The 27,116-nt window shown below is 38.2% G+C and overlaps 2 protein-coding genes across 4 annotated transcripts in view; one reads left to right on the forward strand and one right to left on the reverse strand.

The window, feature by feature from the left end:
* dock1 (dedicator of cytokinesis 1) overlaps positions 1–27,116 on the reverse strand; it is a 574,951-nt gene that overhangs the window by 283,429 nt on the left and 264,406 nt on the right. The window lies entirely within an intron of this gene.
* LOC140715419 (inhibitory synaptic factor 2A) overlaps positions 16,750–27,116 on the forward strand; it is a 45,462-nt gene continuing 35,095 nt past the window's right edge. For both annotated transcript variants that reach the window (XM_073027580.1, XM_073027581.1), the window contains exon 1: positions 16,750–17,175. The gene's annotated coding sequence lies outside the window, so the exon portion shown is untranslated. The remainder of the gene's footprint in view (positions 17,176–27,116) is intronic.

Here is a 27,116-nt window from a genome sequence, read left to right on the forward strand (position 1 = left end):
GGAATTAACGATCTTTCAAACCTCACTGGACTCTGGCATGGTGCCAGAGCACTAGAAAATTGCAAATGTCACTCCACTCTTTAAGAAAGGAGGACAGCAGCAGAAAGGAAATTATAGACCAGCTTGCCTGACCTCGGTGGTTGGGAAGATGTTGGAGTCAAGGGTGAGGTTATGGAGTACATGGTGACATAGGACAAGATAGTACAAAGTTAGCATGGTTTCCTTAAGAGAAAATCTTGCCTCACAAACCTTGTAGAAGTGACTGAGGAGATGACATGTACGATAGTTAAAGGGGATGTATTGGATGTTGTATATTTGGACATTCAGAAGACCATTGACAAGGTACCACACATGAGGCTGCTTAACAAGTTAAGAGCCCATGGTATTACAGGAAAGTTACTAGCATGGTTAGAGCATTGGCTCTAACCACACCAGCGAGTGGGAATAAAAGGATGCTTTTCTGGTTGTCTGCCAGTGACTAGTGGTGCTCCACATGGGTCAGTGTAGTTGGGACCACTTCTATTTATGCTATATATCAATGATTTAGATGATGGAATAGATGGCTTTGTTGCCAATTTTGCAGATGATACGAAGATTGGTAGAGGGGTAGGTAGTGTTGAGGAAACTGGTAGACTGCAGAAGGACTTGGACAGATTAGGAGAATGGGTAGGAGAGTGGCAAAAGAAATACAAAATTGGAAAATGTATGGTCATGCCCTTTGATAGTAGAAATAAATGTGTGGACTATTTTCTAAGCAGGGAGTAAATCCAAAAATCTGGGATGCAAGGGGACTTGGGAGTCCCTGTGCAGAACACCCTGAAAGTTAATACTGCAGGTACAATTACTGGTGAGGAAGGCAATTAAAATGTTAGCATTCCTTTCAAGAGGCATAGAATGCAAGAGCATGGATGTGATGCTGAGGCTTTATAAGACACTGGTGAGGCCTCACCTTAAGTAATGTGAACAATTTTGAACTCCTCATCTAAGAAAGGATATGCTGGCATTGGAGAGGGTTCAGAGGAGGTTCACAAGGATGATTCTGGGAATAAAAGGGTTATCATACATGGAACACTTGATAGCCCTGGGTCTGTACTTGCTGGAATTTAGAAGGATAAGCATGGATCTCATTGAAAGTTTTCGAATGTTGAAAGGCCTAGACAGAGTAGATGTGGAAGGGATGCTTCCCATGGTGGGGAATCTAGGACAAGAAGGCACAGCCTCAGGATAGTGGGGAATCCATTTCAAACAGAGATGCAGAAAAATCTTTTTAGCCAGAGGGTGGTGAAGTTGTGGAATTTATATATATGTGTTTGTGTGTGTGGTGGGTCCACTAAGTTTCACGTTCTATGTTAATGGTTTGGATGATGGAATTGAAGACCTTGAGGCAAGTTTTGCAGATGATGCAGGTAATGCTGGGGAAGATGGAGTCTGCAGGAGGATATAGACATCTTAGGAGATTGGGCAAAGAAGTGGCAGATGGCATACAGTATAGGGAGGTGTATGGTCATGCACTTTGGTAGAAGAAATTAAAGCATACACTATTTTGCAAACTGGTAACAAATTCAAAAATTAGAGTTGCAAAAGGAGTGCATGCATAACCCAGATATGAAGAACATAGACATTTATAATTCTTACATCAAAATGTTGAAAGACATTTGAACCATTTTGAAAAATACCTGAATCATGGATTTACTCAGCTGAATATTTTATGATTATGAACATAATAGGGTAAAATTTTTAGTTATATTGTAATATACATTTTTTTCAGTTTGTCAATGTGTCTTTATTTAGGCATAAAACAGACAGATTCAATATATCCCGTTATCCAGATTTTAGTTTAGTACCACTTAACACACTCTTGGCCAAAAACTCTCAGATTCAGAAGATGAACCTTTCAAAATAGGTAATATTCATTAAATTCAAGACAAAGGTATTTAAACATGTTTATTAATACTGTATTTGACCATTTGACAGTTTGTTAATTCTAATCTGTTCTAGCCCCTCAAATGTAATAGTTCCAATGTATTAGCCTTTATATTATTTATGGCTCATTCCTTAATATATAAAAAAAAACATTGCAAGTTACATTTCCATAAGCATCTGAACAGTAAAGAGTGCTTCCAAGTGAACTTGTTAGTAGTAGTCTATGATAAGCACCAGTACTGCGACAGCTACATAGAGGTGTGTTCAATGTCTTTCTTCCTTACTTGTCCAATGCCAAATACTGTACACAATATTATGGCTGCATTGTCTGTTGCATTTACTTCAATCAATAAATGGATTAATGAGTTGAAGGAAATACTTTGGAATTCATATAAACCTATCAGCTAGAGATTTGGCAAAGAAGCTTGAAGCTGTTAATTATTTTAAAACAGAATTTATTGGTTCTAGAGCCTTGTACTGCCCTTCTTTTTTTCAGACTCATCTGTTAGATGCATCTGTTAGTATAACTCTGCTTTTAAATACAAACAAAAAATGCTAGCAAAATTCAGTATCTGCAGAAAGAAAACCAGATTGAATGTAATGGGATAATAACCTCCTATTGATGAGACCATAGAACCTTCCAGCTGACTTCAGTCTTCCATATGGCTTGTGGCAAATCTAGCTGAGATTTCATGTGAGACTTATTTTCATCAGTTGTTATATGCACAGTCTACCATAAAGAAGCACCAGGGCAACAGTTGTTGTAGGCACAGTCTCTCCCATCTCAGCCACTGAAGCTTGTAACTCCTCCAGAATTGTCATAGTCCCTTGATGGCCTCCGTCACTAGTCCCAGTCTTGCACAGTCACTGTGGTTTTGAGGACAGCCTGCTTTAGGCAGATTTGACAGGATACTGACTCACCAAGCAGTTGGACCTTCTAGATACAGGTGTATTTTTACTACAATCAATTGAAACACCTTGACTGCACACAGGACTCCAAAAACAGATCTCATTTAACTAATAATTTGACTTCTAAAATCAACTGGCTGCACCAGTGATGATTTGGTGTGTTATATTAACGGGGGCTGAATACTTATGCAATCAATTATTTCATGTTTTATATTTGTAATTCATTTAGATCATTTTGTAGAGATCAGTTTTCACTATGGCATGAAAGAATCTTTTTTCTGTCAGCCAGTGTCAAAAAAGCCAAATTAAATCCACTGTGATTCAATGTTGAAAAACAATTAAACATGAAAACTTCCAGGAGGATGAATACTTTTTATAGGCACTGGATATTTACATATCACTCAGATATAATTTAGGCTTGCTTGAGCAAAACACAAAAGGTAACCTGCTTGATCAGGCTCAAGGCATTAGGTCTTTAGTACTTAGTTGGTTATTTTTAATGAAATGTTTATTCCTCAGTCTGCAGACCTCCCTTCTCCTGATTCTCAGCATACTCCTGATTATCCACCACCATAGTCATACATGACACTGCATCTAGTTGTTCTTCTTAGAACCATAACATCATCCATGCCCCCAAATAAAGCTTCAAGTTTTCAGGTTTCTTCTCCATCTGACTGAAGCTCAAATTATCCCTTGCCTCTTTTTAATCTCAAAGCCACTCAATCTACATCCCCTACCCCATCTACAAAATTGAAACCTTCAAGCATAACAATCTATTTTCAAGACTAAAACCTTATCCGACCATTCATTTCACTACACAAAGCCAGGAATGATTGTAAAATGTTTTAAGAAGAAAAATACCTTTCATCCCCTTCCCAAATTCCTAGTTGAGTACATACCTTAGAAGCCCTACCCCGCCTCTTCTCAAGTAGATGGTCAATGGAAGCAAAAGTCCAGAAGAATAAGAATAAAATGGCAAAAGGCAAAGGAACAAAAAACTTAAAGGGCCCTCACAACAAGAGAAATGGCAAAATGCAGCATGTATCTCAAAAATAAGTCAGTAGCTTCCTCTGATCCGAGGATATTGGCTGACTGATAGGTCAAAGCTAGACACAGAAAGAAACATTAAAATTGAAGGAAGAGGAGGAAGATATAACATCCAGGCATTCGTTGTGACAGTGGCCTCATGGGCAGTTGATGTTGTCTAGAAGCAATTACAGCTGCTTCTCCGTTACTACTGCTGCTCTCTCTGTACAAAGAGCCAACTTCACTATTACTGAAGTCAAGTGGTTGGTGGGCATCTTCTTGAAGCATATCCAGAGTACAGAGCTCTCTTTTTCAGTTGCTCAATGTATACAACCAGATTCAAGGAAAAAAATGGCTGATCACCTTCTATCAGCATGCAGCACTCCTGACAATAACTATTAGTCAATCTATCCAGTGACTTAAATTGCATTATCAATGTGAATCACAGATCTGATTGAGTTAAAGCAAACTTCATGTCACCAGATGGAAATCTTTGGCAACCCACAAGTGGAGTCCCAGTTGTGGACAAATTGCTTGGGTCAGTCCTGAGCAGCCTTACAACATCACAGCAGTGTTCACCTTTGACCAGTGTTCACCATTGCCTCCACCTCAAAACTTCTAAAGTACTTTACAGGCTAGAGAAGCATGAAACCCTCCAATGATTCCTAATGCACTGGCAGGAGGTGGTTCTTTAAGTTCAAAGGTGTTCAGAAAGCTGGAGACAGACAGAATTGAAACCATAATCTCTTCCTGATGCAATTGATAGGATATGTATGTGGAAAAGGAATTCCTCGAAGTAAATTGCAAGAAAACATTGCATTTTGCTTCAGAGTTTCCCAAAGGCATCTTACAATACTTTTTCAACAAGATTCACAGAGAGAGCTCTTAAGGCTATTCCTAGTGACACACGAGAGTCATAGAAGACTACAAACACAGAAAAAAAATTATTTGACCCACCTAGTCCATAGCAAACTTCTAATCGACCTGGACCATGACTGTCCATATCCCTCCGTCCACGTACTTATACAAAGTTCACTTGAAAAACTATTAATGAAAAACTGTATATTGAAATACTATTAATGGCAGCTGGAAAATAATGAATTCAGTGAAAGGCATAGTTTGTTTTCCCAGAACAACTAAATGCTATTGATTGGCATATTGGCCAAGGTACAGAAATATGCTGAGGGCTGCACTGAAGCTTGCTGCAGTTACTGCACAAGCTCCGTGGGAAAAGACCACAGCCTGGAGCCCTGCAAGCAATGAACACTGAGGGGCTGGATCCTTTACAAATGCCTCGCAGACATTTCTATGGTTAAAAATGAAATCTTAATGTGAACATATTGCTCGTGAACATATTGAATTGCTTGATATAATGAATGAAAATAATTGTGTCTCAATTATTTTACTGTATATTTTACAGATAAAGGTTATCTTTGAAAAAATGATACCCATAGAAGAATATCAAAAATTTGTTCATTTTCAAGGGTTTTCAAAGTGTCAGTCAGTCAGTCCTATTTATTCAGATTAAACTCATAAACCTCTAAACCTTTCCTATCTATGCACTGTCCAAGTGCCTTTTAAATGTTGCTAATGTATCTGCCTCACACTTTTTTTTAGCATTTCATTCCACATTTTCAGCAGCCTTTGGATGAAAAAAGTTGCCAAAAGGCTCCTGTTTTTAATTTCTCCCTTCACACTTAAACATATGCCCTCAAGCTCTTGATTCCCCAACACTGGGAAAAAGACTGTGCATTTACTCAATCTATCCCCCTCATGATTTTATACATGTCTATAAGATTACCCCTCATTCTCATATCCTACCATCAACAAAGTCCTACCTGCTCAATCTCTCTCTGTAACTCAGTCATTGAGTCATAACATCCTCAAAAATCCAGGAAAGAATTCAGAATCTATTGTACTCCTCCAGTCAATGGGGCAGATGTATAGAGCTCCAAAAGCTCACAGTCCTTGCTACAGAATCCTCCAAGATCATCTTTGGATGGACGCCATGTTTTATGGAGGGGTTGCTATGCATTGCAGATTGTACACTATGTTTTACAGTGGAATGCTATGTTTTGTGGAAGGGATCTGCAGCAATAAAAGAATGGATCAGTTACATCCACACAGCATGAAGGTCAAAGGAACCAAAAAATACTTTTACACTGAGTTTTTCAACTTGAAATGCTCCTTTTGGTTCTACTGATCTGCACCACCTATCTCTCAGAACACTTACCCTTTAATCAGTTAATCATAGTCCATACAAAACAAAGAGCTTTGCAGGTAAAAAAAAATGTGGGTCCTGAGTGAATTCTCAAGGCTATTTGGAAAACGCCACTCAAAGGTTTCAAAGAAACACCAACACCTTGCTTAGATTTTGCCAAGAAAGGCCCTTCACATTGCATCTTGAAATATTGCAAGACACCATGCTACCTTTCTCTGGGAAGAGACATAGGGGTTTTGGTTTGAGCTTCATTTCCAGTAACCATGTATCACAGGATGCTTGGTCTAAAGGCTGAGTATGAACGCACGAGATGAACATCAGCTACTGCTGGAAAACTGTTAATTCAGTAAAAGATGCTATCTAGTCTGCCCTGAATGCAATAATGTGCTAAAATGAAGATTAAGCCCCAATATACATCTTTAAATATAAACCACATGCCCAGCATGTAAAGAGAACACTGTACAGTAGTGTAATGGGTGACAAATGACACATACTATTCATAATAGAAAATGTTCTACAAAATTCACAGTCAGAGTTGCTGTGTTCACTTTAACAGATTGTCTGACGTAATGACTTCAGTGCAAAAGGCCACTGCTTTTTGTCTGTTTGTAACGGAACTAAAGGACTATGACTTTTGTTAAGCACATAAAATGGCTCTTGCACGCTTTGTTCACAATATCCTACAATAGTGACCCCCTCTGCAGTCAGATGATTCCAGAGTTTCTCAACAACATGTCAACCAACACAGTCGCTTTGAAGCTTCCGGAGTTTTGGAAGAGGCACGCTACCATGTGGTTTGCACAGACAGAAGCCCAAGTCATGCTGCAAGTAACACCATGGACAATACCAAATTTTACTATGTCAATTGACAAACTTGTTGCCAGTGCATCCAAAACCATAAACTTATCACATCCCCGCACAATTTTCAATGGCTTCAACTCAACATGGGCTGATTATTAACCCTGCTAAATGCCAGTTCAGGTAGTCTACCACTGACTTTCTCGGCCACCTCATTTCTGCAGAAGGTGTGACACACTTGCTGTCAAAAAGTCACCGCTATTATGGACTTTTCAATACCAAAGCCCTGCAACAGTTTTTAAGTATCGTGAATTTTTATCACCATTTCATTCCACGAACTGCTAAACTGATGTTCTCCTTGCATGTTGTCTCTCCAGCGTCAATGACAGCTGTGGATGTGGCTTGGGCTTTCATCATCATCTGGATAGCACAGTTTGGCACCCTATCTGATATTTCTTCTGACACCATTCCCAATTCATGATAGACCTCTGGGCTGCAATGGCCCAGATCCTCAGCATTAAATTAAAACAAATCACACCACAGCGTATCTACGGGTGCTGAATGGTTTTATTCCCAATGCCACGACCGCCAGATTGGCGTCTCAGCAGCATTCCATCCTCCTCAGTAAATGCAATTCTTTTACACCTAATCCTGCCTCCCTTCATGACACAGAGCACTCTTGGGTTCCAGTTGACCTACATTCTACCTCAATAACTTTGTCTGTCATGATGCACCTGTTAGCCCCCTTATGATAGCCCGTTCTGTGCTTCAGAACAGGGAGAAATGACTTTTATTGGAAATAGGAAGTCTAAAGCTGAAGGTATTTTTGTAGAACACTTTAAACAGGTCCACCAAGATTTTGATGGTTCCACTGCCATAGCCCCTGCATCATGAGATGACCATGTGTGTGTCAGCAAACCTCTGGACAAACCTGAGGGATCTGCTGTTATTCTAACTCAGGTACCCTGGACCTGAGCTGAGTAGTTCATTAGAGCTTCAGATAGACTCACAATGCTGGCGAATTAGGTGAATTCTAGGGAGGCCTGTGTAGGGGAATGTAATGGGAGACACATGACACATATTGTTTATAATAGAAACTGTTCTACATAATTCACAAACACCATCACTGAATTGTTGTGTTCACTTTAAGAGACTGTGTCTGATATAGTGACATCCGTGTAAGGCAACATTTTTTTTATCGTTATGGAAGTAAAGGGCTGCAGCTTTTGGTAAGCATGTAAGACGGCTCTCAACTGGTTTATTCACAAAATCCTTCAATACTTATTGTACTCTTAATATTAAAGATCTCAAACGGAATTCAAAGTACACCCTATCCTCGTTATATGCGTCTTCAGACTATGCAGATCCACAGTTATGCGAGGAATCTATTTCTACCAACGTCTCCTTATATGCATCCAAAACTCACAGCTATGCGAGGAGCCCTGCTTTCCTGCCATACATGCCTCACAGTCTCACTCCTGCCAGTCCCGCATTGGTTTTGGGAAGGTGTGGATGTGCGATCCTGTGCTCTTAAATTTTTGTTGATTTTACCTACGGTGCAGTGATTTTGTGCTTGAAATACTTAACCATGCCTACTAAGCGTCCGATGTCATGTCCTGGGCCGTCAGCCAAGTGGCAGAGAACCGCTTTAACACTTGAAAAAAAGTTGGAAATTATAAACAGTACGGCTTCAGGTAAAAGTAACACAGCTCTGGGACGCTACTGCCAGGAACAGAATCTTGCCTTTAAAGTTCTTTTGTTGCTTGACAATGCGCCAGCCCATCCTAAACATCTGGACAGCATTCATCGTAATATAACAGTGCGTTTCCTGCCACCTAACGCAACATCGCTTTTTCAACCACTCAACCAAGGTGTGATCCACATTCATGGCGTATTTTTTAACGGCGAACTATCTCTCAGATGCTGCAAGCAATAGTCAATTTTGAAAATCCCGGGAGTTTACCAACGGTGAGGAAATGGTGTAAGTCGGAACACTTGGCACAAACAGCGATGGACATGGACCCAAGTTTAGAACAGGGTCAGCATTTCAGTCATTCCCTGCCGTCAACCATTCTTCCCTACAAGCAAATTTATGATGAAAAACAGAATGCTGCCAAGCGAACAACCCTCAACACTTTCTTCAAACCGGTGTCGTCATCTGCTGCTGGCAGTTCTAAGAGTTCTGAGTGTCTTCCTTCACCCCTTGCTGTGCTTGATATGATCCTGATGACCCACAACCATCCACCTTACCCACGTAAAGCAGCCCGACACCACAACAACCACTCATCTCCCGGAGTGAACACACCTGCCACTGTTGGTAAATACTGTATACTCTAGTATGTTAACTTTCTATGATTTATTACCTTGAATATTACCTTAAATTGATGAAATATAATACAAATGTTGCCTTGTGGTACTGATTTTGTGTCATATTAGAATGAAAATGTGAATAAATTACAGATAAAACATATTTAGGAAGCCCTCTGGTACGCATCCTTATTTTCTCCATTTAAATACGTAATTATTCACATTATGAGATTTTACATTATGCGTCGACGAGGAACGTATCCACTGCATATAACGAGGATAAGGTGTAAAGGGAAATTGCAACCTACTCAACAACTGCAGAGAACTGTTACTAACTCATTACTGGGTTAGATTGGTCAGAAGGTTCAATATTCTGGTCAGTTGGGGAGAGACCAGGACTAGCAGAGTTAGAAATATCCCCAACCCTTAAAATAGCTGGATGATACAGCTAAAAACAATTAGCCTTCCACAATTCCCAAGATTTCCAGAATCTTTCCAGAATCATTAAACCAAGATTAATGAATAGAAATTTTAAAACTGATATACAAGAAAGGAGGGAAAAATGGGGGAAACTGTTGCCACCAAAACTGCTGAAACCAAAGCATAAGAAATTTCTGTTTATTGATAAAGTACTGATCAACATGCAGGGACAATTATTCGCACTATTCAGAATTCTTCCTATTAACTTTCCAGGCTACAAAGTCATTAAAGTCAATTATGTTTAAATATGTTGTACAGAGTTGGGCTGAGAAGTTGCAGATGGAGTTCAACCCAGAAAAATGTGAAATGCGGTCAGGATGATGTCTGCGTACAATGCTCCTTCAGATAACATCTTCGGAATAGATCATGAAACCATATATTTCACTACAGGCAGTCCCCGGGTTACGTACAAGTTCCGTTCCTGAGTCCGTCTTTAAGTCGGATTTGTACGTAAGTCGGAACAAGTACAAACGTTTGTACATCCGGTATTATTTAGCGTCAGTTAGTCAAACATTTGTCTTAGTATATAGCATATATTTTACCTTTCTATGCATATAAAACACTTAAGAAACATATGTATTCCAATAATTAAACCACTGTGTTGCTTAGTAATAATTGTAGCTTTCATCGTGGCAGAGCCTTTCTCATGCTCCATTATTGAGCATGTTTGAGCATTATTGAGGGGGGAGCGGGGTCAGGGTGAATCTTACTAAGAAAAATTTAAGCCAACTACAAAGTTAAACACTCAAACACAGTGTCAACGGCAACAACTTAAAATGGCGGACGGCGTCGCAATCCGACTTAAAATGGCGGACGGCGTTCTCCTTCCTCGGTTCGTAAGTACGAGTTGTCTGCAAGTCGGGCTTTCGTAACTCGGGGACTACCTGTACTTTTATGTCTGCTTTTTTATCTTGAATGTGATTCTCGAACTGTTGGAGCCTGTGATTTACAGTTGAGAGATCGTTTGGGTGTTTCAATGCTCTGCAGTCTTCAAGGGGATTCTGCGAGACAGAGACAGCATGTGGGAATCCTGTGGCAAAAAGGCTATGAGCCAATGCTCGATTCCATTTTACTAATTAAAGCTTCCATTGTTCGCTGATTAAAGTGATGAGGGAAATTGAAATGCCAGCTGTGTGCGTTTTTATCGTTGGGGGAAATCGCTGTTGCCAGAGCGGGGAGACTGCCTTCTTAAAACTGCTGAGATTGTTCTGCAATGGAAAGCGAGAATGCTGTCCAGGTTTTCTGCATTTTGGATGTGGAGTTGAACTGCGGACTTTTTTTTTGTATGGGTGTCGTGAGTTTTTTTGTATTCTGCCTTTTTAATCACTGGTGAGATTGTTCTGCTCCCGATTTTTCATCCAGCCTTTCTCGTTTTTTGTGTGCAGGGCAAGGGGATTTGGGGGTCGATGCGCGTGTTCTGTTTTGTGTGGGGAGGAGGGATTTGGGGGTTGAAGATTGTGCTGCCGTTCTCTTCTTTCTTGGTTTCCTGGCTACCTGGAGAACAAAACTTCAGAGTTGTATACTTTGAACCTTTGAAATGATTTCATTTGGAAGGTCGAATTTGAAGGCAGAGTACAAGGTTAATGGCGGGATACTGCAATGTGGAGGAACAGAGGGATCTTGAGGTTCCCATCCATAGATCCCTCGAAGCTGCCACATAGGTTGATAGGATTGTTAAGAAGACATTGGTCAGCAAATTGAGTTCAGGATCTGTGAAGTACTGTTGCCACTCGATAAAACTTTGGATTGACCACACTTGGAATAGTATGTTCAGTTCTGGTCCAGCATAAGTTAGCGTAATTTTAAGGTACTTGGGGGAAAGTATAGAGAGGGAAATTTCTGGTAAATTCTTTACACAGAGTGGTGAGTGTGTGGAACATATATAAGGGCAATGGTCGAGGCTGTATATTAGGGGTAGTTAAGAAACTCATAGATGGGCATATGGGTGATAGGAAAATGGAAAGCTATGTAAAAGAGAAGACTTTGATTGATCTTAAGAGAATGTTAAAAGGTTCACACAACATTGCTGGCCAAAGAATCTGTACTATACTGTAATATTCTATATTTTATGTTCTATGTTCCATCCTGTACTAAACCCCTTATGGGTTCATTAAATGCCACATTACAGAATATTTATTTTTGTCAACACTTCAGACCTGATTACTTTATTTTACAATCATATTTTGATTTCGGATCTCCTAGTATTTCAAATCTTTCCAGCCTTACACTTCACTATAATCTCAGCTTAAGTTTTCCAGTGATTTTAACTTATTGCACATTGCATCCTACCCCATCTTTTCACTTTTCATGGTAGCAGAACATTTTGCTATCAGTATCTTACTCCTTCCAAAGTTCAAAGTATATGTTATCAAAGTACATATACTTTAGAGGAGAGGTTAACACCCTGACACAATGGTGTCAAGATAACAACCTCTCCCTCAATGTCCAAAAAAGCAAAAGAGCTGACCATGGATTACAGGAGGAACGGAGACAGCCTTGCTCCAATCAACATCAATGGGACTGCAGTTGAGAAGGTGAGTAGTTTCAAGTTCCTCAGTATACACATCACCAAAGATCTCACCTGGGCTGCACACATGGGCTGTGTGACAAAAGAGCACAACAGCGTCTCTTCCATCAGGTGAGTGAAGAAGTTTGGCATGAGCCCCCAAATCCTCAAAACCTTCTACAGGGACACCACTGCATTGTGACTAGCTGCATCACTGCCTGGTATGGGAACTGCACCAACCTTGATTGCTGGGCACTGCAGAGAGTGGTACTGACAGCCCAGCACATCTGTGGATATGAACATCACTCCATTCAGGACATTTACAGCAGCAGGTGTGTAAAGAAGCCCTGGAAGAACATCGGGGACACCAGTCATCTTAACCATTAACTGTTTCAACTGCTTCTGTCTAGCAAACAGTACCACAGCATTAAAGCCAGGACCAACAAGCTACGGGACAGCTTCTTTGTACAAGCCATTAGACTTATAAATTCATATGTCTGTACACTGCAAGAGAGTCATAACACAAAGATTTTTAATTCCTCACGTTGTGGAAAGGATGTAAAATTTAAATAAATAAATTCAAATACTGTATGTCACCATATACAACCTCAATATTCATTTTCCTGTGGGCAAAGTCAACAAATCTATAGAAAAATTACTATTATCAAAATCAATGAAAGACCACCCAACTAAGGGGTACAATCAGAGTGCAGAAGACAACAAACTGCGCAAATGTAAAAAGAGGAAACAGTAATATAAATAAATAAGCAATAAATATTGAGAACATAAAATGAAGAGTCTGTGAAAGTAAGTCCAATGGTTGTGCAAACATTTCAATGATGGGGCAAGTGACATTGAGTAAAGTTATCCCATTTGATTCAAGAGCCTAATGGTTGAGAGGTAGCACTGTTCCTGAACCTGGTGGTGTGTCCCAAGGCTCTTGTACATTCTTCCTGATGGCAGCACCAAGAGCATAACTTGGTTGGAGGGGTTCCGTTATGATGGATGCTGCTTTCCTGCAAGTGTTTCATTTAGATGTGCTCAATGATTGGGAAGGTTTTAGCTGTGATAGACTGAGCATATCCACTATGTTTTGTAGGATTTTCCTTTCAAGTGCATTAGTGTTTCCATACCAGGCTGTGATACAGCCAGTTAATATACTCTCCACTATACATCTATAGAAATTTGTCTGAGTTTTAGATGTCATGCCGAGATGTCATGCAGAGGGGCTGCCGTGCTTTCTTCAGAATTGCACTTACATGTTGGGCCCAGGATAAGAGTCCGAAATAGTAACACTTAGAAATTAAAAGTTCCTGACCCTCTCCAGCTCTTTTGAAGTTTCTCTATCTCTTTTCCTTATTAAAAATATTGTTACAAATAATGATTCTAAATTGGAAGATCAACCAATTTTTACACCTACTGATGCTAATATCATATTGAGGTTTAGTAACATAACTAAAAGCTACTGTAGCATAAATTGTTAATCTGCATTATTCTACTTCATGATGAAGGATACTGGCTTGAAATGTTGACTGCTTATTAATTTTCGCAGGTGCTGCCTGACCTCCAGCATTTTATTGTTATTCTACTTCATTATTTCTTCTGCAAATAAAGACGAAATGTGTATTCTTATTCTTTTCAATTCCAAATATCCTTGCAGCTAAGTCTTGCCCCAGCAAACTTCAATCTTCAAGTTTGCTCACTCTACATATTATTTGTCCTAATCTATAGCAGTCTATTTTACTAAGCTCCATGTACCTATCTAAAAGTCTCTTAAAAGACCCTATCATATCCACCTCCACCACCATTGCCAGCAGCCCATTCCACACACTCACCACTCTCTGAGTAAAAAACTTACCCCTAACATCTCCTCTATACCTACTCTCCAGCACCTTAAGCCTTTGTCCTCTTGTTGCAACCAATTCAGCTCTGGGAAAAAGCCTCTGACTATCCACACGATCAATGCCTGTCATCATCTTATACACCTCTATCAGGTCCCCTCTCATCCTCCTTCACTCTAAAGAGAAAAGGCCAAGTTCACTCAGCCTATTCTCATAAGGCATTCTCCCCAATCAAGGCAACATCCTTGTAAATCTCCTCTGCACACTTTCTATGGCTTCCACATCCTTCCTGTAGTGAGGCGATCAGAACTGAGCACAGTACTCCAAGTAGGGTCTGACCAGAGTCCTATATAGCTGCAACATTACCTCTGGGTTCCTAAATTCAATTCCACGATTGATGAAGGACAATACACCATACGCCTTCTTAATCACAGAGTCAACCTGCGCAGCTGCTTTGAGTGTCCTATGGACTCAGACCCCAAGAACTGAGGTAAAATATATACTATATACTAAGACAAACGTTTGACTAACTGATGCTAAATAATACTGGATGTACCTGTTCTGACTTATGTACAAATCCAACTTAAAGACGGACTTGGGAACGGAACTCGTTCGTAACCCGGGGACTGCCTGTATAGCATTTGTCAACTCCAAGCAACTGCAAACATTTTACTTGATGTGAAGCTGAAGTAAATTATGTATATTGGTTAAAAATGCGAAGCATCTGGAAGGAATTTGCATCCAGAAATCTGTAATAACCCTGCAGAACACAAAGTGCATTTAGACTCATTCAGTACAACATTGTGATAAAAATGTCTCCTACAGCCCTTTAACAACCCTCATAAACTTCTCTGTTACATGTCAAGAGCCTTCTTGAACATGTCACCTAAGGAAGTTTTATAACTCGCCACGTACATTAAGGCCTTCAGGAGGACAATCAATAAGACCTTACAGACACAAATCATCGCTAACAATGACAAGTTTAAATGATTTTTGAACATAAACACAAAATGTCTATTCATGGCAATGCAAGTCACTTTGATGTATCTATCAAATTATATGCTGATTAACCACAAAAATTACATTCAGACAACTTATTTAAATTACAAACGACAGTACCACATGACTGCCAGTCATGAAGACTGGTCACGGCTTGAAACATTGACTATTTACTCTTTTCCATAGATGCTGCCTGACCTGCCAAGTTCCTCCAGCATTTTGTGTGTTGATTTAATTCTACAAAACTCCAATAAATTCTTGAGAAAAAATAATTTCTGTTTTAATTCACACTTATTCCTCCAAGAGGACCTTGCTGTGGTTTGGAGGCTTGTGTGCCTTAGTGACCCAGAATCAGGGCCTTATGCTTTGGCTCTTGGTAGGGTCACCGATGGCAAACACTTCAGAGGGTAGAAGTCAGACAAAATGTCGCTCAGTTTCTCCAGGTTCAGGGGTTCAGTCTAGAGCTCACAACCTTGACTCGTCAAACAAAATTGCTACGGAAACAGCAATAAAGACTCCTTCTACGTCTGCATGCACTGGCATTCCGGAGTCTTCACCCAGGACGTGCATGGCTGACAGTAGTGAAAATCAAGTGAAGCCACTGACACGATAAAGCCCTGAACACTGAGAGGCAGATGGAAGACTTAAATTGCCGCCCTAAATGCCAGCGGGCATAACGGGCAGTAAGTAAAATAATCACAAAAATTAAACTAATAGATTCTGATGAAATATAACATGAATATTCCATGAGCTGATGTGTAATTAAAAAGTCACTTGAAAAAAAATTAACCTAGGCTAAAAGGGGTCATATGAGAAAGTTGTCCAGGGCAACGTGCAAAATTTAGTTCCACATATATATAATAACAAAAGACAGATACTAACTAGCAGCAATTCAAATGAAATGCATCTGCAATTTCTACAAGTTATGATCCTCAGTAAGAAAAAAATCTCCAGAGTCGCATTACAAGTCTAAGAGCAGTGACCTATTTAATGTCATTGAAGATGCAGCAATATGAAAAGAATTGCTTTTAGCTCACCAACTAATGATCCTAGTGCTCCCAACTGACTAAACTGATGAACGACTCCCAATAGTTCACACTGAATGCGTCAACTGATGCAAACAGCAGTCTTTCCACAATTAAAGCTGCTAACTCTCAAGATGCACAGCTCTCACACGACCCCTAGCTTTGTTTTATCTCAATGCAAATAAGACATATGGGTTTGTAATTTTGCTTAAAACAAAACTTAAATGTAGCTTCACATATAAAAAACCTTTTAAAGAAATCTTTTTAACAGTACTACTTTGATTAAGACTGTCCTGCCACTAAATTACAGGGCAAAGCAATGATTAATAAAATACTCATGAAGCTATGGTTAAACTGATAATATACGATAACTCTTGATGGTCTAACAAATCAAAAGAATAGAAAAATGTTAACTGAAAAGATAATATTATAGCATATTGAAAATTTGTACAATACTCCATTACAATTGAGTGGTCTGCATGTCAGATTCAACAAGTTCCTCATCAAAATTCAGTTATATTAGGAAAGGGGTTAAAAAGCAGTAATATTCTAAATCTCCTTAGTGGGGAGCCAGCAGCCTGCAATACTTCCAGAATTGATTGTTTTCTCTCAAATGTCAGCATGGAACATGTGGGCAGAAAACATCCAATTAAAAAAAACTGCAGCAAAATATCATTTTTCAGTTTCACTTCAAGAAGCCTGGAATCAGTTTGTGTAAAAGCTTGCTGGCATGTATCCACTATAGAAACATCTTCAGCCAAAATGATAAGGAGGCGAGGTCTTGCTTTGCATGCACAGCTTGCCAGTAGCAGCTGATAGGAATTGGTCTTCCCCAGCAGCCTGGAGAGCTTGCATACGGCAATCTCAGTAACAGGAAATTTCATAAGTGCGTGGCTGCCTCTAGCGAATGCACCGTTGGTCACAGCTGGCTAGATGTCTCAGTATTATAAAGGGAAAGGTGCCGACTAAATGCTATGGAGTGGAGGGAACTTCAAGCAATAGCTTAAAAATGCAGCCTGGAAAGTAAACTGATAGTTCATATTTTACAGTACTGGATTATTAGAGAATCTACGTACACATGGATATCCACAACAGAAGCAGTGCACAGACATCACTCTTTCATTTCTAATTTACCTAAAGGTAAGCTATCATTTAGAGTCTAGTTGGAAAATTAATTCTATCATATCCAGTTTAAAAATAGTTCATGATCATGTATATCAATTAACAGAAATACAAATATTTAAGGTTATCTTGAATGAAAATTATGATATGCAAATACTTTATGACTGCAACCTAAGTTACTTTCAGATGTAAGATAACTGGATTGTTTTTGACTAATGTAGAAACCAGAGTGTTGTAAAAATACCCAACTCAAATGAGTTTCTTCACCTGAATGCAGTTGCTTTCCTGTCATCTAATAATTTATAAGTGTCTGCTGGACAGAAGTGTAATTTAGAAAAGAGGTGAGCACAAATATTCTTCGTGATTCAATGTCCAGTGAGATCCAATGGTTCACATAGAGAAGCAGAAAATAAAAAATAACAATTTGTAATAACTGGAACAATCAACATACTAATTGGGGACCATGTTTTTGGTTGTGTGCATGTTAACCCGGAAATTCCCTATAAGATGCAGCAAACCAGCATTTCTCTGCTACTGAAAAGATGAATAATTTCTATTGCCTTTAAACCCTACCTAAAAATGTTTCTTCACAGGAACTTCATTAAAATAAAGTATTCTTCCATAATAATGCAGAAATTTTAGAAAGAATTTCATAATGTCAATCCTCTAGCGTCTTACAAACGGTTGGGCTGAAAAGAACAGCAGTCCATTTTACCATTTGGTTTCATATCACTGGTTGGCTGCATGGAAAGAATTACTTCAGTTTAACCCCTTCATTTCCTTATTAAAGGTTATTTTAACCACTCACATTAGTATTATTTAAGATGTACTTCATGAGGTTTGTAAGTGAGGCTTAAGGAAACAATTGTTTCTTCTGTTTAAACAGTAAATTATTTGAGATCATCCTCTGCTTACTGCAAGAAGTCTTGCAATCTAGCTAAGGTGAATTATCTTTCTTTAAAAGCAACTAGTGCAGTCATTTACAGACATTTTTCTTACACGTGATTTATTTGAAATTATTTCTTGGAAATAAATTTTAAGATGAATTACCAGGTTTAGGTTCTATGGAAAAAATGATCACAACAGAAATAGATCAATGGGACTTAACAAATGATGGTTAACAACATGCTTGACCTGTTAAAATTGTTTCAGAATTGTTAAGCAAGTGTCAATTAAACAATGAACTGATAATTCACTTAAAATTTTCCTACAGCAACAAATTGAGAACAAAATTAATCTTAACAATGTCTAAGAGCAAAATGATAAAAGTAAAGATCAACTATCTAGGTTTAAGCAAATTATAACTACTTGAAAGTTTTAAGAACAAAATTTTTAGTATTTATTTTCTGTAAGAAATAGTCCAGTAATCTCCTCACTTATATTTTAGCACTCTAAATGTAAACATAAAAAGTAAGCCTTTATTTTGTAATCATTCTAATTATTATGAAGTAAAATTCACTAAATATTTCTGGGAATGATCATAATACATGATTTTACAATAAAAAATGCAAATAAGATTTTATTTTTTTAATATGAATTCTTTACAGATTCATGGATAAACTTAATTACTGTTTTATACTAATTTATCCAATATTCAATGTTTTAAAACTAGAATCAATATGCACATAGAAATTTCTATAGGAAGAATCCAAATCGAAATTAAGGTGGTTCAGATACTCTCAAAGCAGCTTAATAGCTTTACATGAACATGAGATTTAATAAAAGATTTTGAATACATACCAGAAATCTATTCCTGCCATAGTTGGGGAATAAAAAAACAGCCAGAAACACATCTCCAACCCAAAAGTAATACATGATGTACAATCTTCTTCATATAAAATCATAACTTAAGTGTTATTTTAAGATAACTATCCCATTTAATTCAATAGTCATATTATATGTAGCTAAACTATCTGGACAATCCTCAAAAGTAAACTGGTAATGCAAAACCAGAGATCAGGACATTAATAAATAATTGCAATTTATCTTGGCTTTGAAGTTTAGTATTCTTTATATATCATTTTATTCATTAGCTAGAAATATTCACAGCATGTGTTACATCATTTATCTGATGAAAAAAATAGTTCAAACCAGAACAGGCAGTTTTCTGTATTATTTTGTTTAGAGATACAGTGTGGAGTAGAAATTTCCAGCCCTTCGAGTCTTGCTGCCCTGGCGACCCCCGACAACAGATTTAACTTTAACCTGATCACAGGACAATTTACAATGACCAATTACCCTACCAGGTTCATCTTCTACAGAGCACTCTCGAAAAAAACCACATATTCCATGGGGAATACATACAGATACTCCTTATAATGCAACTGAACTCTGAACTCCGATGCCACAAGCTGTAATAGAGTCACGTTAACCGTTATGCTACTGTGGTGCCCATTAAATCCCACAAAATCTGAAAGGATTATGTATTAGTTTATACAAGACACAATCCCTCAAGTAAGTTATTTTACATGTACACTTTATATCTGTAGAGCATCCATTTTTGTATCAATTTCAAAGTCATGTTATTAAGTTTCCTGTTCCTAGTTTCTAGACACTATAATAGCACTTTTCAAAATACTCAAAGTGATTGTTCTAGAATCATGAGGAATTACAGCAATATTTATTCATGCTACTTTCTTAAAATTCATATTTTGGGATCTGGAAATTCTGGCAAGGCCAGCATTAAATGAGCATTCCCAACTTTCGTTTAGAATGTATGCATTCCCAAAGATGGTGTATGCTTTTGAGAAAGCAACTGCTGAACATTACAAGAGCTTTCAAGGCTTTTAACACATTATTACACTCCTCAAATCTATACCTCAGAATGCAGAAGGAGGAAATCTAAATGATTGTCTGTGAAATTTTCCCATTCCTCTTTTGTTGCTTAATTTACCAGTTTATAATGATCAGCTACAATACAGATAATGACCTGTCAATCATCTTACTCCAGATCAGGGCTAAGGGTTTAAGATCCATCCTTTGAAATGTAATCTTTGGTTTTAATGTAGACGGACTTTCCAGTACATTACTAAGGAAATGTCATGAGTACATGGCATAACCCAAGCCCTACCTGCTCTCTCATTTGGAAACAATTCACAGAAGAGAAGGAAACTTAACTGTGCAGGCCAATATTAATTCGTTAATCCACCTCTGCTCAAAATTATACTATCTTTATCAATTATTACTTGTAGGTTTTTACTGTATTTGCATTTATTGCTGTCTTTTCTACCAACTCTGTTACTACACTTCCAACATACTTCATTGGCTATAAAGTGCTTAGAATTATAGTGGCTTTAATAAACCAAGTCTTTCATTTTCATGTTACATGATGTAAAATACATGCTAAAAGAAATAATTACACATTATATAAATAATAACGTACTTAAAACTCCTAAGAGAACTGTGTGAATGTAAACACAAATCTGTTGCAATGGTACACAGTTAACTGGGGTAAAAATAGGAAACTTTAATCTGGAAGTTGAAATTATTTATTTTTCTATAGTCACCAGTTTAACTTTGAACAAAATAAGCCCGTGACAGTGTAAACTAGATCCTTGCAACCTTATTTGATATTTTTAGATTTCTTTTAAATGCAATTTGAATGCAAATAACTTGGCATTAAGTTGAGAGCTATTTGTGTTAGAATACTTAAATTAAGTTTATAATTGGAGAAGAGAAAAAAAGAACAGAAATTTTTGACAACTTTGTTATTTTAACAATAGGATATCTTTGTGATCAAGTTCCAAAGTTATAATTTAGAATGAGAGCATTCTGAATTGTTGCCCACCCGATAACATCAGTCTTTGGCCCGATCTCATCTTTTAGGCTGGGTCACAACAGAATCATCTGGACACTGCTATTGCTGAGCAAGAAAAAATGCAAATGAGTATTTGGAGAAGGTGCCAAGAAATGTGATATTTTAAAGGAAAGCACTGAGATACGAATCATAGCATGTGAAGATTTTTTAGTGGATCAAGAAAAAATATAAATATATACCCCCAACTTTCTCAAATATCAATCCTACAGCACTTTGTTGGGGTGACAAAGTTTCTTCAAAAGTACAAAAACCAATTTATGTCAAGTACTTAGCACCAAGTATATCAAGTATATGTCATTCTGCAATTCTCATTCCATCTATCATAACCTTAAAATTGCATTAGAATTCTAGGCTAAGCATAGAAAACCTATTTCTGTGCCTTCATTAAGCTCTCACCCAAACTTTCCCAGTATACCTAGAAACCAGAGAATGCCTTTAATCATTCTTAGGATATGATGGAAAAGGTTCCAAGAAGAATAAGAGCACCAATGAGAATATAATTTCTCTGTACTGAAGTTCTAAAATGCATCTAAAATATGAAGATAAAATTCAGTCTATATGTAATTGATTTGGGAAACATATTTTGATTTAACAAATAAGTCCGCTGGAAAAGTAGTTGCAGTAAGGTTTCAAAGGAAAGAATGGAAAGAACGTTTGTGACAGGAATGGATTAAAATTTCCATGTAAGATTCAGATAAATTCTCCTCCCCTTCCTGGCCCCAATGAAGTAAACAAATAATATCAGCAATCACAAGAGATATTTATTCAAATTTGAAGAAGTGCACATTCTTATCTAAAACAGACAACTACAGCATTGCTGTCGAACTAGCAAATTTTAACTTCCTAAGCAGATGAATCAGCTTCATCTGCTGGTTCTTTGAATGATGTATGTTTGTACTTAGAACGTGCATTCACCCAATCAAAGATCATACATTCCTTGTAAGAATTCTATCACTCATTTCCAGTGTTGGTTTCCATTTCAGATACAGACCTACAGCAATGGAACATGTGAAATGAAGCATGATCATGAACAATTGCGTTGTTGTATCCTGAAATACACTTCCATGAAATAAATGCTCAATCTTTCATTTCAAATAGTTTTCTCTATTCTTAAGTCAAACCAGGCATGATCCAAAGCACTAATAACAGCAGCCCTTTCCTGTTCAATAAAATCATTGATATACAAGCTCTACACTTATCATGGAAGTTTAAGCAACAGTGAATTCAGAATATGAGAGTTTCCAGTGAGGTGAGTTGCAATGCCAGGTAGTAGAGGCAGAATGGTAAAATGTATTAAAACAAAGACAAAACCTAGAATTAATTGTCAGTTACATGTAAACATTTTGACCCAAAGTTGAAGAAACTTAGGTGAGAAGACAGATTCCTCTTTGTGTGTTTGAAAAACTACTTATTTTAAACGATTACGATGAAAAATAGTTCCCTATAATCTCTAATATTTCTTTCTGTAAGCATATATGAGTTAAAGGCAATGCTTGTATTAGTTGTTCAAACCTAACTCTTATTGAGAAAATGGTGGAAAGCTACAATTTTTCTGGTGATGGGACTCCAACAGTGATGTTGGGTAGGGAGTTCCAGGATTTGGTCTCAATAACAATTAAGAAATAGAGATATATTTCAAAGTCAGTATGGTTTGCTATTTAAATAAGGATCGGTAGGTAATGGCATTCCACAATCTTCCTCCTACTGTCCCTCTCTGTGGCAGACATTTAGGATTTGGGAGCTGCTACTGGAAAACTGCACCTGTAATCACAATATACTTTGTAAATCATACACACAGTATCTAAGTATGGACTGAGTATCAATCATGTAAGTTTCTTTGTCCTGTATGGCATTAAAACTTCTTGAACATTGTTGGGAGTTGCACTCATCCAGTTAAATGGGCAGAATGCCATTAAATTCCTCGTGTGTGCTTTTTAGATGAAACAAAATTTATGGTGTCAGAATATGCAGTCTGTGAACTGCTTTAGTAGGTTGGTTCAGTTAAGTTGCTAGTGGTCACGCCAATGACTTAAGGCACTGCTCAGAGAAACAGAACTCCTGCAAACATGTCTTGTGATGCATACTGCAATGATTTACCTCCAACACCTATATAACCAACTACCTTTGTGCAAAGTACTGCTGCAATAATTGAAATATCACCTCTTTAAAACCCCAACTTTCATTTTACTAGGGATTCTTATCAGCTCACCTAGTTAAATGCTGCCTTAGCAATCTCACCTGCTCTCTGAAATTCAGCTTCTTGGTTCACAATCAAAGGTATCTGGAACTGAATGGTTCTGGTAACACTGAAGCGTCATCTGTGTGAATGTTCCATTTGATATACCTGTTAACAATATTTTTGCTGAATGAAAAAAGAGACTGGGCATTATTGAACCAGATTGGATTTGTTCTGCTCTATGTAGATAGGACATAGTGAGCATTTTCACATTGTATATTGATGCCAGTGTTGAAACCATACTGGAACAATTTGTCTGAAAGTACAGCTAGCTTTTGGAATACTAACTGTTAATATTGCTGCTGAGGCACAGTCTGGCTACACAGCCTTTGCTGTATCTAGAACTCTTAGCTGTTTCTATATATCACATGGAATGAATGGAATTGTCTTGTGGAATAGATTTGGAGTCATTGAACAACAAAATTATCCTTCTGATCTCCAATGACACTTACTCAACAGTTCTTTTACAAGAATCACACTCAACAGTTCTGTTGCAAGTATTTAAATGTTATTTCACATGCTGAATCCCAAATCTGGGTAATCCTAACTGCCAATGGGATAACAGGTTTGCAAAGACTGTGATGGAGGCATCTGATATTATCTGAAAGGAAAATTCTGCATCTTTATCAAATTGTTGCTTTGATTGACTGTTGGACTGACCTTCAAATGTAAGTACCAGTTGAAGTGAGAGGATTCAAAAGGGTGAAGAATGCAGAACTGAAGGTGCTGTATTTAAATGCACATAGTATTCGGAGTAAAGTGGGTGAACTTCTGGCTCAATTAGAGATTAGTCGGTATGATATTGTGCCTATCACTGAGTTGTGACTGAAAGAAGGCCACAGTTGGGAGCTTAACATCAAAGGACAGGCAGGAACGCATAGGCAGTGGTGTGGCTCTGCTGGTAAGAGATGGAATTACATCTTTAGAGAGTGGTGACATAGGGTCAGAAAATGTAGAATCTTTGTGGGTGGAGTTAAGAAACTGCAAGAGTAAAAAACCATGGGAATCATATATTGGCAACCAAGAAGTAGTGAAGATGTGGGGTTGAGATTGCAAAGGAAACTGGAAAAGGCACGTACGGAGGGCAGCGTCACAATTATAATGTGGGACTTCAATATGCAAGCAGATTGGGAAAATCAGGTTGGTGTTGGAGTGCAAGAGAGAGAATTTATTGAATGCCTATGAGATGGCTTTTTAAAGCAGCTTGTGCTTTTGCCTTCTCGGGGAAAGGCCATCTTACATTGGGTGTTGTTTAATAACCCAGATCTTATTAGGGAAATTAATGTAAAAGAACCCTTAGGAGGCAGTGATCATAATATGATGGAATTCACACTGCAACTTCAGAGGGAGAAGCACAAGTCACATGTAACACAATGGAATAAAGAGAATAACAGAGGCACAAGATAGGAGCTTGCTCAGGTGGATTGGAGGAGGATACTGGCAGAGATGGCTGAAATTTCTGGGAATAGTTCACAAGGCAAAGGATAGTTATACCCCACAGAAAAAAAAAGTTCTCAGAAGGCAGGGGTAGGCAACCATAGCTGACAAGTTAAGGTCTGCATATAAGCCAATAATACGGCATATAAGGTAGCAAAACTGAGTGGGATACTGGATAACTGGGAAGCTTTAAAAATCCAACTGAAGGCAACTAAAAAGCTCTAAGAAGGGGAAAGATGAAAAAAGAGGGCAAACCAGCCAATAATATAAAGCAAGATGCTAAGAGTTTTTTCAGTTATATAAAGAGTAAAAGGAAGGTGATTGTTGATATTGAACCACTGGAAAATGATGCTGATGAGGTAGAAATGAGGGACAAAGAAATGGCAGATAAACTTAATGGGTACTTTGCATCAGACTTCTCTATAGAAGGCACTAGCAGTGCGCCAGAAGTTCCTGAGGGTCAGGGAGCACTAGTTAGTGCCATTGCAGTGCTAGGCAAACTCAAAGGTCTTAAGGTGGTTAAGTCACCTAGAGCAGGTGGACTACATCTCAGTGTCTAGAGAGAGGTTGCTGAGGAGATAACAGATAAATTGGTCATGATCTTTCAAGAATCACTCGATTCTGACATGATGCTGGAGGACTGGAAGGTGGCAAAATGTCATTCCACTCTTTAAGAAGGGAGAAAAGCAAAAGAAAGGAAATTACAGGCCAATTAGCCTAATCTCAGCGGTTGGGAAAGTGTTGGAGTCTATTAAGGATGAAATTTTGGGGTACTTGAAAACTAATGATAAAATAAGTCAAAGTCAGCATGGTTTCTATAAAAGGAAATCTTGCTTGACAAATCTGTTAGAGCTCTGAGGAAGTAACAAGCAGAGTGGACAAAGGAGAGGCAGTGGATGTCACTTACTGTATTTGGATTTTCAGAATGTATTTGATAAGGTACCACATATGAGACTGCTTAACAAAATAAAATCCCATGGTGTTACAAGAAAGATACATGGCATGGATAAAGAAATGGCTGACAGGCAGGAGGTAACGAGTGGAAATAAAGCGGTTCTTTTCTGGTTTGCTTCCAGTAACTAGTGATGTTCCTCAGGAGTCAGTATTGGGACTGCCACTTTACACATTGTTTGTCAATGATTTGGATAATGGAACTGATGGATTTGTGACAATGTCTGTGGATGTTATGAAGTTAAGTGGAAGGACAGACAGTCCTGAGGAAGCAAAGCAATTACAGCAAGATTTAGACCAATTGGAAGAATGGGCAAAAAGCGGCAGATGGAATACAGAGTTGGGAAATGTATGATAATGCATTTTAGTAAAAGGAAAAGAAGTGCAGACTAAATGGGGAGAAGGTTCAAAGATCAGAGGTGCAGAGGAAATTAGGGGTCCTCGTGCAAGACTCCTAGGTTAATTTACAGCTTGAGTCTGCGGTAAAGGCAAATGCAATGTTGGTATTTATTTCAAGGGGAACAGAATATAAAAGCAGGGAATAAGACACTAGTCAGGCTGCACTTGGGAGTATTGTCAACAGTTCTGGGCCCCATATCTCAGAAAGGATATGTTGCCATTGGAGAGTCTACAGAAGGTTCACCAGGGTGATTCCAGAAATGAAGGTTAACAAATGAGGAGCATTTGGCAGTTTTGGACCTGTATTCACAGGAATATAGAAGAATGCAAGAGATTTCATTGAAACCTACTGAATGTTGAAAGAACTAGATAAGGTAGACATGGAGAGCATGTTTCTATGGTGGGGGTATCAAGAACTAGAGGACACGGACTCAAAATCGACCACTTAGAATGGAGGTAAGGAGGAATTTTTTTAGCCAGAGAGTGGTGAATTTGTGGAATGCTCTGTCACAGACTGCGGTGGAGGTCAAATATGTGGGTATATTTAAGCCAGAAGTTAATAGTTTCTTGATCGGTCAGGGCATCAAAGGATATGGTGAGAAGGCAGGTGTATGGGGTTGAGTGGGATCAAGGATCAGCCATGAAGAAATGGCAGAGCAGACTCGATATGCTGAATGGCCTAATTCTGCTCCTATGTCTCAAGGTTGACATGGCTGGGTAGTCTGGAGTTATTCTTATTCTGTTTAAGCATGACAGTTAGAATTACGCATAGCTGTGGATTTGAAATCACACACAAGCCATTCTAGGTAAACTGGCAAATTTCCTCAATTGAAGAATTAACGAAACAGATGGGTGTTATGGTAATCATTAGAGACCACCATTTTTTATAAATGATAATTAAACTCATGCCTCTGTGTTGCTTAAAAAGGCTTTTGCATGGCTAGTCTAGTAGCATAACCACCATACTACAATTCCTCCTAATATATTACTATCTTTAATACTTGTCTATGTTTGCAACTTACACAATTTTGCATTTATATAAAGTGCCTCATGATATCAATTTAATAGAAATGATTCTTTCAGGACTTACTACAATTAATCTTGACACAGTTTAAATTT

Source organism: Hemitrygon akajei, chromosome 23 (assembly GCF_048418815.1).
Source record: "Hemitrygon akajei chromosome 23, sHemAka1.3, whole genome shotgun sequence".
Lineage (NCBI taxonomy): Eukaryota > Metazoa > Chordata > Chondrichthyes > Myliobatiformes > Dasyatidae > Hemitrygon > Hemitrygon akajei.